Source organism: Anser anser, assembly GCF_964211835.1.
Source record: "Anser anser genome assembly, chromosome: 18".
Taxonomy (NCBI): domain Eukaryota; kingdom Metazoa; phylum Chordata; class Aves; order Anseriformes; family Anatidae; genus Anser; species Anser anser.
Window position 1 is genome coordinate 7,984,440 of NC_139739.1, and position 13,858 is coordinate 7,998,297.

The following is a 13,858-nucleotide window of genomic DNA, read 5'->3' on the forward strand; positions in this document are numbered from 1 at the left end:
AAAGTCCTTTCATTCAGGTCAGTGTCTTAAACATCAATACAGGAACCACCAGGACCTGTGAAACCCTTCCTGGGGCTTGCTAAATTGCTGCCACAGACACAGGGCCAATGCAATGCTCTGCAAAGAGGAATTTAAGTCTGTCTCCTTAATGGCTTGTTGTACGAAAAAGCTGGAAGAAAACTGGCTGAAAGCATTTTAGGTTCCTTTCTGGGATCCATATTATTCTTAGCACCTCACCAATATGCACCACAAGCTACAAACCTCCTGCCTGCTTTTAAGGATGCATTCAGCCACAAAAATCCATTCCCACAAAATCCATTAAGATGCAGGAAGCCATACCTTGTCTGTCAGCCCACAAAGGACTATGAGGAGGAGAGGAAACAAGCGAGTGGCTTTCCTGCCATTTCTCAGTTACAAATTGCAGTGCGCATCACTGTGAAGATCACCTGCCTTTCCATGTGCCTGATGATGTTAGTGGGTACTTGGTCATGGGAACTGAGGTCTTCTACACCTGCAGAGTGAACAAAGGAAAAGGGAGGAATTTTATGGTCATTTTTTGTTTGTTTGTTTGTGGGGTTTTGGGTTTTTTGTTTGTTTTGTTTTCCAAAACTGAGATGTCTCAGGATTACCGGTTTATTTAATGGATGTCTAAGAAACTATAATGTGTAAAAAACACCTGACGTGGAATCCAAACTGATTGCTGGTTTGCGCTAAGCCCCTTTGGACAGGGGATGTGATAGTACCATAAAATATTATTGTTATGGCTTTTGTTTTAAATTGGAAAAGCATACCTTAATTCTCAGTGCATATGACTGGTAGCCCTGCAGAGGCCAGAAGCCAGCTCTGCTCTCATGGAGCTGTACAGGCTAATCACGTGTCTGCAGCCGAGAAAGCAGGCATTGAAACAAGATCAGCTATTCAAGGAATTAATTCAGCTTGCAAGGATGGCTCTGGAGGTCACACACAGCCAGATCAGTCTTTTCAAGAGCTCAGCATTTTCTACTGTGTCCTAAGGAGTTTCACTGATCAGACTCTTCAGAACTAAAGGTTAAGGCTCAGGCACGACCCAGCTGCCCTCCAGCCAGACACAGGATCAATGCCGTGTCTCTGGCCAACACACCAGGTCAGCGGGCTGCCAACAGCACAAGTCCACGAGGAGCCAGTGCCCCATCCCACGCCGCTCTGCAAAGCACACGTTGGCCTATTTGTACCGGCACTGGAGGATCATGTGGCAAAGAGGCGATGGCTTCTCTGCACCCTGCATCCAATGTGTTCACTGGATGACTTCACACAGCCAGACATGGCCAAAAATGTGCCTCTGTGAACTAATGAATTGGTTTAATTGTCTGCCAAACCTGAGAGCAGCCAAAAGTAACAAATTAAAGTTTACAATCCTGTGGTCTCATTTACAAGGGGATAATACAGCAACTGTTTATTTTGTGAGATGTTGGAGCGAGGCGGGAGAAAATTACAGCCCCTGTATAATATTAATAATCATCATCATCATAAAAATACTTTTAATAGGAAACACCGATGGTTGTTTTGCTCCATTAACTTGCACTATTGTTTCAGCCTGCCTGGCTGCCGACTCGGCAGGGCAGGGGGTGTTGATTCCCCGGGGGCTGAGCTGGCTTCACAGCCCCAGCCGTGCACAGCAGCTTCATGCCATCGAGCACAGCTTCGGTAAGAGGCACTGCTGGAGGCTCTGCAGGGCCAGGTGGTGCCTGACAGAGCTGGTAGAGCCCGACACAGGGTGTAAGTACTGCAGAGCTCATCCCCTGCAGCTCCCCGCAGGTGGGGCCAGGTTGGATGTGGCCCCAAAGGGATGGGTGCCTCCAAGGGGGCAGTGGCACCTCCAGCTGCAGGCTCCAGAGAGGTGGGGGCTTGTGAGCAGGGATTTGTTGGGGAGGGGGGTCCTAAGTGTGGGAAAACTGCAGTAATTGTCTATTTCTGCTTCAGAATAAATGATGACTGCACGAATAAGCTCAGCAGCTGGGTGAATGGCTGTGTTGCTGAAGGCAGCTGAATGGGAATGCAAGAGGGGGAAAAAATAAATAAATACATGCATACATCCCCATGAAACAAATCCTTCCCCATTCAGACATTTCCCTTTATTTCTTCCTTTGAGAAGCAAGGTTATCAGGTCTAACATCACATCCAAACATTTCAGCACTCGCGTTATACGGGATGCTCCAAGGTCAGCGCCTGCAGCTGTAAACTCATTAGTCTTGTCTTTTGTGAGAGAAGAAAGCCTCTTCATTCCTCTCTCACCCCCTTCCCCCCTAATTAAAATTAAAGTATTTCCTGGCCAAAAGTCATTTCTGCATTCATTCATCTCAATTCTTTTCTGTTTGGATAAACCACCCTCTGGTGCTCCGAGGGTGTTATGTATACAAACTATAAACTCTTAATGGTCCTGCAGTGTGTTATGACTGGCCTAAAGAGCTAACTCAGGCTCTGAAAAAGTGGTTCTTGGCAACGCTGTGTGTGGAGCTCACGCTCATCAGTCATATGCAATTAGAGATTAAAAGTGCTTGATGGACTATAGGGGAGACCAGCTCGGAGGGAGATTAGGAATGTAGGAGAGAAAAGGCAAACAAAAGCTTTTATCTGGCACAGCAGTTGCTACTACAAAAGCGGAGATGGGAGGACAGTCCTCATTCTCTAGAGGCACCCACGGCCTTTCTGGGCTGCAGAGCCCAGGCTGCTGACCACAGGGCCCCATCTCAGTGCTGATGACCACCCACGTCTGCAGCGGGTGGGGCTGGTCCCCGGGGACCACCAGGGCCGGTGCTTGGGGAGGCCGCAGGGAGGCTAGGCCGGGGAGGACACTTGCCTCGTGGGGTGGTGCCACCAGCTGCAAGGGATGCATAGTGTCTGGCAAAGCCCCCAGCTGCTGGCAAGGGCCAATCTGCCCCAAACAGAGGCACCTGGGAGGCATCAGGTGGGCTTATAGGGGAGGGAAGGGAGCATTGCTGCTTCTTCTGCTACTGCATGGACATGCCCAAGGGCAGGAACAACATGTAAGTAGGGGTGAGTTGTGCAGCTGGGACTGCCCTTTCTCTCCTGCCTTTCCTTCAGCCTACACAGTCTCTCTGGTTTTGGGCAGGCTTGAAACATTGAATTAATGCGGGCTGTGCTGAGGCACAGAAATGTTTTTGTTTGCACTGCAGAGAAGGTTAACTTCTTTTGGCTACCTAGGGAGAGCTCCGCTGGAAAGTTCCCCTGACCCAATGTTGAACATGCCTTGGGTAGTCCCATGAGTTGGTATGTTTTTCCATGCAGTGAAATGAAGTTGTTTTCTTAACAAGGTTTTCTTTGAGCTAAGGAAACATTTGGTGTGTTCCATTGTGTGGGAGCAGTGTAATTCAGCTTGGGGAGTAGTTGCAGCTCCAAGGTGAGATGTGGGCAGGTCGCTGAGGCCTAAGTGTTCTCCTTGCTATTGCAGTACCCAGGTGCCAGAGGCATTTCTGCTCATCACCAGGACTTCTGGAGCACCTTTAGCAGTTTGGTGCCACCCTCTGAGCCTGTGACAAAAGAGGGGGAGGGCTCCATTAGCTGAGCTGCCCATGTGGCCCAGCAGGCCTCCTGTGGGAACAAGGGTGCGGCCTAGCAAAGCTGCATGAGACTTGAGGCTTTGTTACCTGTGTTTTGAAGCACCTCTGAGCTTTGTGTAGGAGGAAGGTGTAGGACAGCTCTCTGTGTGGTAGTCACTGCAGGCCAGGGAGCCTCTTCCTGCAGGAGACATGCTTCATAATCCTGTTTGTTAGGCTGTGTGAGAGCATCAACTGGTTAAAAACCCAGAGGCTTCCCTCCTGTCTCCCTACAGCACAGCTGTCCCTCCGTCCTTGGCTTTTCTTAACCACAGGTAGCGAGCAAGCAAGGCAGGGAGGCACTGGGCCTGCCCAGCCTGAAGGAAGGAGCTGGTTCCTTATGGACTTCCATTACAGAAGTCTCAATCAACCATTAGAGATACATTTAAATGGGCTTTCTCAAGCATTAATAGGTTACAGTAGCGCATTCATAGCCAGCTTTCCTCAGGTTTTGCTGAAAGTAGTATAAGAGGGTTTCTTCGAGTATATATGATTGCTTATAGCTGCTGAAGTTGATTTGAATCACTTGCTACCAGGCTCACCAATTTAGCCTGATAAATTGTGCATTATTAAATGGGGGAAGGAACAGAGCTGTGTTCTCCTAGACAAGAAAATGCAGGGCTTCTCATCAGTGAGGAGTGATTCCTCTCATCAGCACAGCCTGGGAGAGGCCATGATGAGTCCCCGTGCTCTGAGATCCAGATGTGATGGGTCCTGCCCAGAGCCAGCCATGGGGACAGGTAAATCTAACAGCAGCGCTGAGCATGTGGCAAAGCGTGCTTGTATTGGCGCTCCTTGTCTGATCTTTCTCACTGAGCATGGAGCAAACAGATGTGAGTCCTACCCTCTGTAAAGCTGATGGCAGCTCTGTCCTCCTACACAGGAGCACTTACTAACTGTGAGCTGTGTGGAAGAGGAGTTCAGCCCCTTGCCATGAACGTTTGCATTGTCATAAGTAATGAACGTATTTGGCAGGCTTTTCTCTGTGATGTGCTGAATAGGAAGCCTCTGCTGTGTAGGAAACCCTCACTGAGCTCCAAGGAGTTGGTCTCGCTCTTGCCCACGCTGCCTGCTCACCAGTCAGGACGCTGCCTTCTCACCAGTCAGGAGTCACTTGCATGGATCCATACACTTGGTGCTTGGAAAGGGACATGTCTGCAATGCTGCAGAAATGAGATTATTCCTTTACATTGATATTTGGAAATGTATTTTAGGTGGTTTCAATACAGACTCCCCAGTCCCTGAACCCAGCTGCAGAAGTGACTGGGTACACAAATAACCCTCTATATTTGCGGACTCTGAAGTATAATTAGTGTTTCTAATGCACTGCTCAAGCACAGGGCTTGCTGGATCACACTGCAGGGGCTGTATGCTCAGGTGCCATGCTCTGCTTTCGCGTGGGCTCCGTGGTTATTAGTGCATTGCCGTGCAGCAGCCGAGCCCTGCACACCAGGTCCCAGGGGAGCGTGGGTGCCATGCATCTCGTGCTCAGCCTGGTGGCCCAGCGGATGGACCTGTGTTAACGAGCTCCAAAGGGACCCCAGCGGAGCCCTCCTTGCTGCAGGCAAGGGCCTCAGGGGTGGGATTGGAGCTAAAACGGGGCAAAGAAGAGCAGCAGAGAGAAGGGATAGGCTCCAGATAGCTCCTTTGGGGATGCGAAGATTGTGCTTGATTAAAAGCAGTGCTTTATGAAAATGTTATTTGCTACGCTTGGAAGGTGACAGTCAGTGCAATGAGGGTGTACAGCAAACCTAATATGCTCCCTGTGGAAAGGGCTGGTGCCTGCAAATGCATCTGATCCTTGTGTCTTTGATCCCTCCTCTCTAGTAGCTGGGTTTTTCCTCCTGGTGCAGGCGGGTTCCAAGCTCCCAAGTAAGAAGACATCCTTCCTCTGTGGCAGTGATGCAGAAAGGGCCCTTGATGAGAAGATTTGAGGAGCAGAGAACTGGCTGTCTTGGGTGTATGTGTGACTGGTATTGATCTCAGCCCTCAAATCCTGCCCTCATCTCTCAGGGTGTGTTTGCTTTTTGGCTATGCCAGCATGGCTGGAATGAGCCTTTCAGAAGGTGATGCACAGATCTATTTCCAAGTGGTTCACACTAGACTTTGTCTGGACGTGTTTGGTTTTCAGTGCTTTCCCAGAACACTTGTAAATTTTTATTTCTGCTGAGAGTGGGAGAAACTAGCTGCTGTGCACAGAATAAAGTTGATTGTCTACAAAGTTTAATGCTGTTTTCTTGCTCTATTATTTGGCCATTCTGTGTTTGTGCAAAACTTTTAAAGCTCACTCAGAGCTCCTGGGTTGTGCAAGGAAGAGAAGGGGGAAAAGCTATTTCTCTGCAGTGCCAAAATACACACAAGTTTTATGTACCATGATGGAAAGTTGAGGTGAAAAGGGTTGGATCTGAGACAAGAAACATTTCTTTAATTTTCTCTACTTTTTTTAACAGGATTTGCTGTTGCTTTGAAAGCCTCCTGCTATTTTACAGGCAATAAAAAAGAGAGACTGAAAACATTTATTTCCTGAGACTTGCCCGTTTTTTGAGCTCTGTTAAACCAAGCATGCCTAGCAGGGGGAAGAGGCAGCATGAGCCCCACGGACCCTTTGTCCAGCTGGGGAGACCAACGCTTGAGCGCCTGGTTCTGACAGCTGAAAGCTTTGTTCTCCTTGGCAGCCCTCGTCCCCTGCCCTGCCCCTGTGCAGCACTGGGATGTGTGAGGACAAGACCTGCATCTCTGAAGCCACACACGCTCCTGAGCGCTGCCAGCCCTGCAGGTGAGCTGGCCGATGCTTTGTTTCCTACCCTGGTGGCTGCTCTTGGTCACAGGGAAGCCAGAAGGCTTTGCACAGCCAGGTGTTGGCTGCAGTAACTTCCCCTGCTTGGGCATAATGTCATCTGTCATCTTCTTGTGGGCTGATGGTGTCACGGGTGCGTGGAGCGAAAATATTTTCATATAATTCTCATAGAGCTTAGCCTTAGTTTGACCTACAGCTTTTACTTACTGCCATTGTTTTTGGCTGAATGTTACAAAGCTAAAAGAGCATCTGTTCCAAATAACGCAGGTCAGGCTTCTGGAGAATGGCTCAGCAGCTTCCTGCCAGGAGCAGTTGCTGTGGCTTCCAGATTACTTTGAGGATGTATTGATGTTTTGGGGAGGATGAGGGAGTATCATGAGAAAGGTAGGAAATGTCTGTTTGTAGGAAGCCTAAATACCAAAGATCCAACTATCTGAACTTACCACATGTTTTAAAGATATATACAGTTCAGGTGAAATTTTTCAGTGGGAAAGAACGTAATAAAGCCTCTAAAGAGCATTAAACAAGAATGGTCTGGAGGAAAAAAAAAGCTATGAAATACTAAAAGATTACAAAATAGGATCATCTGAAAGGTAGGTAATTAATGGATCCAAATTTTCTCACATCTAAAGACTTTCTCCTGATTTAAGTTGCTGCCAGATGGCTGCTGGGCTCCTGAGAGCCCCTGCCCACTCCCACCCCAGCAGCCTGGTGCTGAACTCCCCTGGCTGGTCAGGCTCCAGTAGCCTTCTCCTGTTCAGCCAACCCAAATCCCTCCTGGATTCTTGGATACCATATTTTCCTTCATTTCTCTTCAAGAAATGGCTGAAGGCTGACCTTATTTATACCATTACACATGAATCCACGCGTGTTGTGGACCCGTGTTCATCAGAGGCACATAGCTCCATTTACCCCTCATGTGCCAGCTGCCTTTCCTTTTAACACAGCTTTATTTTGGGCAGAGGGCAGGGATGCAACCCCAGTGGCTGGGCACTTGCACCATGTCATAGAAGCAAAGAAAGGAAATTCTGTTCCCAGAGAGTGGCTCCAGCTGGTGTCCTACCACCCAAGCAAGGTGATGATGAGATGCACACTACCATATACATCCGAACCTATTTTTTTTAGCTCTGAGTTCTAACAATTTTATTTCTCTAAATTTCTGAAAATGCATAGCAAAGACATAAGGTGACTTTAAATAAATAAGCCTCAGTTACTTATTTCCCTTATTCACTCCAATATATTACCAAAAAGGACACACATGTACTGTCCTTTACAGTCCTACAGTTAAAATACTAACTATTAAACAGAATGAATGGGATGTCAAAGTCTGACCCCATTTCCCATTCTTGGCTTCAGAGACACAAGATCAAATCCCATAGTGAAGCTTTCTTTTTAAATTCGAACAATGGCAAGAGCTGCACATTTGTCACAGCCAAGTGTCTCTTTGCTCAGTCTTCACAACTTGAACTCACCAGCAGCAGTAGCTGGAGACCAGAGGTTACTGATCCTGCAAGCCAAGGGATTGTTGATGGGATCTTGTGTCCCCAGATCTGGTGCTGGGCTTTGTCGCTGCCAGTTGGAAATACGTGGCAGGGTCCTTGCTGTGATGGGGTGGGAAGGCCTGCTTTTGTCGTGATTAACTTGACTCCTGTTTTCTCTGGTATCTTGGATGAGTTGCTCGTGAACATGGCTTTGTGTTCCTGAGTATTATTTCTCTCCTTTCCTTCAAGTCTTATTATTCCTGCTCTAACAGTACTTTATTATCTGTTCAGGTGGTTAAACTGGAGATTAAATGGAGTAAAAAGTTATTACATTGAAAAAATGAAACTTCTAATATTTTTTTGGCTGAATTCCCTTGACTAAATTATGTGGGTATTTTATTTGCTATAGCAGGTCCCCAGGCTCGTGACTAATATTACAACATGTTAATGGTTTCTTTCACTTCCCTGCATCCCAACCAATGTCATGGTCTGTCCATCCTGAGTGGTTTTTAAAGTCCCTGCTTTGCCACTGTAATAATATTAGTGCAGGTCCATTAGTGCTAGCACACATGGGCCCTGTGGTTATCTTAGGCTGTCTAAATCTATACCCTAAACTTCTTGGTACATGAATCTTCAAAGAAATGATCAGAAGGAGGTCAGCCAGCTTGACATGCTTGTGTAGAAGAGGGTCACTAATTTATACTTACATGTAAAGAAAAATATTTTCTTGCAATACTATTATTGAGCTTGTAGGCAGACAGCAAAGTCCCTCACGGATGAATCTGATCCCAAAACAGCGGGCTACAGACCATTACTGTAAGAAGTAGGTTCCTGGGATTTTGTGGAGGGGTCAGACTGAGGCACATCAAGAGGCTTTCCCCAAGGTGGGTGCCCAGAGGTTACCTCCCCATTTGGACTGTTTGGAGCACAGGAATAACAGGAGCTTCCTCAGAGGAGAGCCTCCCCAAGTTAGGGATGGCTGCAGGGTGGGAGAGTTGCTTCAAAAGTCACTTGCCCAAAGCACAGTCCTCTGTTAATGAACAGGAAGATTTCCAGGTGCTATAAATTCCAGGAGGCTTTGCTTGGGAGCCCTGTCAATCATTCCCAGTGCACTCTAAGAAGAGAAATTTGGGCGGCTTATAATTCTTTGTTGCCTGCTGTGTATTGAGCACAGACTTTTACATCTGCCCTGCTGCTCATGAACCATGCAAATGCTTTAGTGGGGCTGTTTTGCTTTATCTGTGATGTGGGCAAGTGAGCAGCTGGCAAGGCTAAGCCGTATCCCTCCTACACCCAAAGGTTGAACTGTTGCTGAAATGTTCATTTTTCTAACATCCTAAAAGAGACAACACAGCCCTGGGTGTCCCGGTCCTGGTGCGCGCATGCCAGCTGCAGGCAGTGAGAGGGCAGATTACAGCAGCATCAGTTCAAATCTTTGTTTTCATTCCCACACCAAAAAGCCTACAAACAACCCTCCCCTGGGCTTCCATGAAATGAAGCTCAATGTTCACAAGGTAGTGAAAAGCAAAAACTAAAAAAATAATATAAGGGACTTGTTATTCCCCAAACCATGCATTATAAATGTAGGAAATCCACAATTAGAGCTGCACTTTCAAGGCACAACCCAGAAAAACCGTAGAAGAGCTCCAAAAAAAAGTGACTGCATGGGTATGGCATCCAAGGCAACCTCAGCCTGACCCTGTAGTGACCCTACGTAATGACCACAAATTTGTGATTCAGGCATTTAGGCCTGTTATTCCTGATTACTTCAAAGGAGAGCTAATGGAGCAGCGGGGGGCTTTGTTGCTTGTTTCCTGGTCCTTTTGTGGCCTGGCTGGGGGCAGTTTCCGTGCAAAATGGCTAGACAGAGCGGCCTGGAGGAGCTCTGCAGCCACAGGATGTTCCTGCGGGGACAGGGCAGCATCTGGGACCATCAGCACCAAGAGCAGGAGCTTGCTGCCACCGCCACAGGGTGACCTGCTGCATGGCTCCTGCAACACGCCTGGCTTTGGGGCGAGGGCTGCCTGGTGGAGCTGGGATGTGCTGGTGAGCATGAAGCTAACTTTGCAGCTTTTTCTAGATTTGCAGTCAATTCAGCGTTTTACAGGCTGTACCACACCCTGTGCCCAAGGCTTCGGTGCTTCACAGAGCTGCAGTCCTGCCTCAGTTTCTCCCCGACTAGCACTGAGGGCTCATGTCCTTAAGCACAGAGTGCTGCAGGAGCCTTCAGCACTCAAGTTTTGGGGCACAAGCCTGAACCCCTTAAAGAGAGAGACAGCCAAGCCAAGTCAGCTGCTAAAGCATCCCTGCCCCATCCTGGGCCCTCCTGTTCCCCCTGCAGGAAGGCAGCAGGCAGCTCAGTCCTCGTGTCACAATAACTCCACTCCGTTACTTGAGCTTGTTTGTAGCCTATATAATCATAGCAATTAGATACAACCACTCTTTGCTGCATAGCTTAATTACAACTAATGCACATCGTTTCAATTAATTTTAATTATATGGAAAATGTGAAGAGTCTGTTACTCCATTGTTAAAATCGTTTGGGACAAACAAGACTAAAGTGCTAAATTTCATAAAGGACCTAGTTATTAATTTTAACTCGCTAATGAATGAATGTGTCTCTAAATTCTCAGAAGATATATTCTCTACTTGAAGAGTAAGTGCTGTAGATTTATGGATTTCCTGGCTTGTACAGAGAGATTCAGTCGAGCTTTAAATGCAAAATGGAAGTCCCCCATGCTGCACTCCCAAACAACACTTCTTCAGAAGTTATTTTATATTAATTAAAGTAACCACCTTAAAACTAACATGCGCAGCTGCTGAAATACCAGCGTGTATTTCACTTTTCTGACAAAATAAATGTAGGCACGACATTTACTTGGAATAGTTTTAGCTTTTAATTAAGCCAATGATTTTTTTAAGATATTGAAATCTACCTCCTACTAGATCATTTCTATTTGGTCTTTGGAAGAAAATGTTTAATGTTCCTTGGGCAAGTTTGCAAAGTCTTATTTATGATATGTACTATTTTTATCTGCTCTTATAAATACCACTCCCTTAGAAATAAAATGTTTCTGGAGTTTGCTAAATTAAAAGGAAAAGAAAACATAGCAGAAACTTTGAGTCCTGTTTTAAAGCATAAAAGGGTTTATCTTATCTAGAGCAACCGGTACAGGATAACCAGTGTTATCTTATCACCACATATTGATGTCAGGGTTTAAAAGGACTTGAGGCTGTTATGCTACACGGAGCAGAACTCCTACACTGATAAACACTGATAAAGCCGCTGTGCTCTAATCTAAACTACACCTCCTTTCTGCCCCAAATACACATGAGAAGAGCCAGAAGCATTTTTCCTCGCACAGCACGCTCCTCTGGGCGAGGCGGGCTCCTGGGTGCTGCTGGGGACAGGCCCAAGCATGGCCAAGGCTGGCAGCAGCTCACAGGCCTCCCCAGCCTCTACGTGGCTGCAGAAAAGCCTGGCGGCCCTTCTCAGGGCTCAGTTATGCCTGTAGCCATGGCCGAGCTCCAGCCTCATAGGAATAACCTGAACCAGGGCGTGGAGCTCTGTCAAAGGGCGATGTTTGTCTGAGAAGGTAATGAGGGGGCTTAAAGCTGATTGCCTTCTCTAGGAGGTAGCAGCCCACACTTGCTGCTCTGACTATACCAGGTTCAAGCCCTCGGCAGCTTCCTGGCAGATTCCTGTTTGGAATCACTGGAATTTCTGCAGTCCCAAGGCCTTCACTTCGACACACACAAAGCAAACCCTTTGTGTCCAGTGAGGGGAGAGCTTGTCAGGCATGGGATGCGGCCTGTGAACCCGGGTGGCACGGGTGGTTTCTCCTTGCCTGTGATGTTAGAGAATGCCAGTGACTGATGTTAATGTAATCCTCCTGTGCTAAGCCACTGAATCAGCCTTCTGGAAGAATTAAGTGGATCCCAATTAACAACGCACTGACCCAGGCATGCCCATGCTGCTTAGGAACATGCTAATGACCTCAGGATCCTGCTTTGTCCTGCACAGCCAGCCACTGTGCTCCAGTTTTGGAGCACACCCACAAAAGCATCAGGCTCTGGATATGTCCTGCAGTTGGCCTAAATTTTCTTCAGGGTTTGCTTCAGGGAGTGGGTTTCTTTCCAGGCTGTGTTAAGGGCATGGAAAGGCGGTATGACACTGGTAATGTTGAGTAGGTTGGAGTTGAAGGGAAACCAAGTCATGGAGGAGCTCCCTGTGGCATTTCTGGCCACAGGCAGCCTTTCCATGGCAGTAGTGCAATGAGGCAAAGGGCAGAATGTGAAAGAAATAAGTATGTGCAGTACCGGTAACCAACACGAAAGTTCACAGCAAGGACCAAAGTACAAGGCTGAGACAGTCACACCACAGATGTTCGAAATGCAGTACATAGGACACCCACATAATCTATGCTTGAAAGCAGATCTTGACACCTCTTGCCTGCTTGTGCAATTCCAATTAAATCTGGGTGCATTAATCTCGCTATATTTAATAAAAATTCATTCATTTGCTCTCTCTCACCTCTATTTTCTGCCAACTACAGATAAAAAACCCAGCCAGCCCTCTGCTTATTTGATCCTAAGGTGAAGCGATCAAACAAGCTTGCAACCTCACTGACGGATCACACAGAATGAGAAAGTGGGCTGCAAGTCAGATTAGTGAAATAGCTTCCATTACAGCTTGAAGCAGGGCCATATGCTGTCTTGGCAAGTTTCTTTAACAACAAGCCCAACTTTCCTCTCGTCTCCTTCAGTTTCACTGTGGTGCCACAATCCCCTTCTCTAGGCACTCAGGATAACACTCCACTTTGGAAGTATGGTGCTGCGGCTTTGAAAAGCTCAAGGTTGCACTCTACCATGAGCTGCAGGGGCTGCTTTTACTTCGGTAGAGCTGCTCCCTCCAGATGTAGATGTCACAATGCATATGGTACAACATGCATCCTCGCCACCTTGCCTTGAGCTGACAGAGCGTGATTCCCATCCGCATGGCGGCAGGTCACTGCTGCTACAGTCCTGGGGACCGACATCCTGCTCACTCTTTCCATGCTTTGTTATAAACAATAGGAGGCAATTTTACCAATTAAGTGTGTGGGGAAGCAGCGAGCTTGGATCAGATGCACACAGCAGCTGCCACAGCATGACTGCGCCGCACAGAGAGGCTGCAAGCTCTTAAGCAAGACAGAATTATCATAGCACAAGATTAGTTCAGATATCATAAAGCACAGTTCCACTTCCAACAGCTCCCCACCAGGAAATCTCCACCCATCCCTGCAGTTCAGATGCGTATCTATCTTGCAGTGTTAATTGTGCTGGCCTGCCACTTTACAGTGTTTTATGTAGGCGGCCCAGCTTAACAAACCTGGACAGTAAGGGCATTCCAGTGCTGGGGTGGATAGTCTGAAAATGAATAAATGCAAGTCATGCAGTTCTGCTGAACCTGTGGTTTAAAGCTTCTAATTGCTAACTTTCATCTTTTACCAGCATAAATAATAAATGTGGCATGTTCCCCATTTTCCATCACCACCACATTATTAAAGCAATAAAACAATTTCAAAGGTGTGGTTATCATGAGCTAATGGCACCTCTAGGGGATTAGTAACACCCCAGGAGACTTCTTAGTCTTAAAAAACCCAATACCCCCTGTCAGGCTCTATTAGCTCAGCTCCGTGAGAGTGTCTGCACAGAGCTCCCTGCTCATGCTATGCCACTCGGCACGCGGGACAAGTTAAGTGACACAACTGCAGGCATAATTAGGTCAGGAGATGCTTCCAGGCAGACAATTAAATAAAAGAGAGGAGCCCTGCAATCACACACAGCTCAGATTATGTATACACACAGGTATCCCAGCTGCCTACAGGCTGGCTGCAGCTTTTTTCAGCCCAGCTCCAGAGCAAATGAAGTCACCCCTCTCACAAGCAGAAGTGGGGAGCAAGCACTGCCACGCAGAGCACCGGGGTGTGAATGCAGGGAGCTCT

General features: G+C 47.3%; 1 long non-coding RNA gene across 1 annotated transcript; it reads left to right on the top strand.

The window, feature by feature from the left end:
- The first annotated feature begins 2,999 nt into the window (after nucleotides 1–2,999).
- LOC310883520 lies at nucleotides 3,000–11,186 on the top strand. The gene is made up of 3 exons (XR_014573582.1): nucleotides 3,000–3,023; nucleotides 6,269–6,369; nucleotides 9,952–11,186. It is a non-coding gene; the product is annotated as an uncharacterized lncRNA (long non-coding RNA).
- The last annotated feature ends 2,672 nt before the right edge of the window (nucleotides 11,187–13,858 follow it).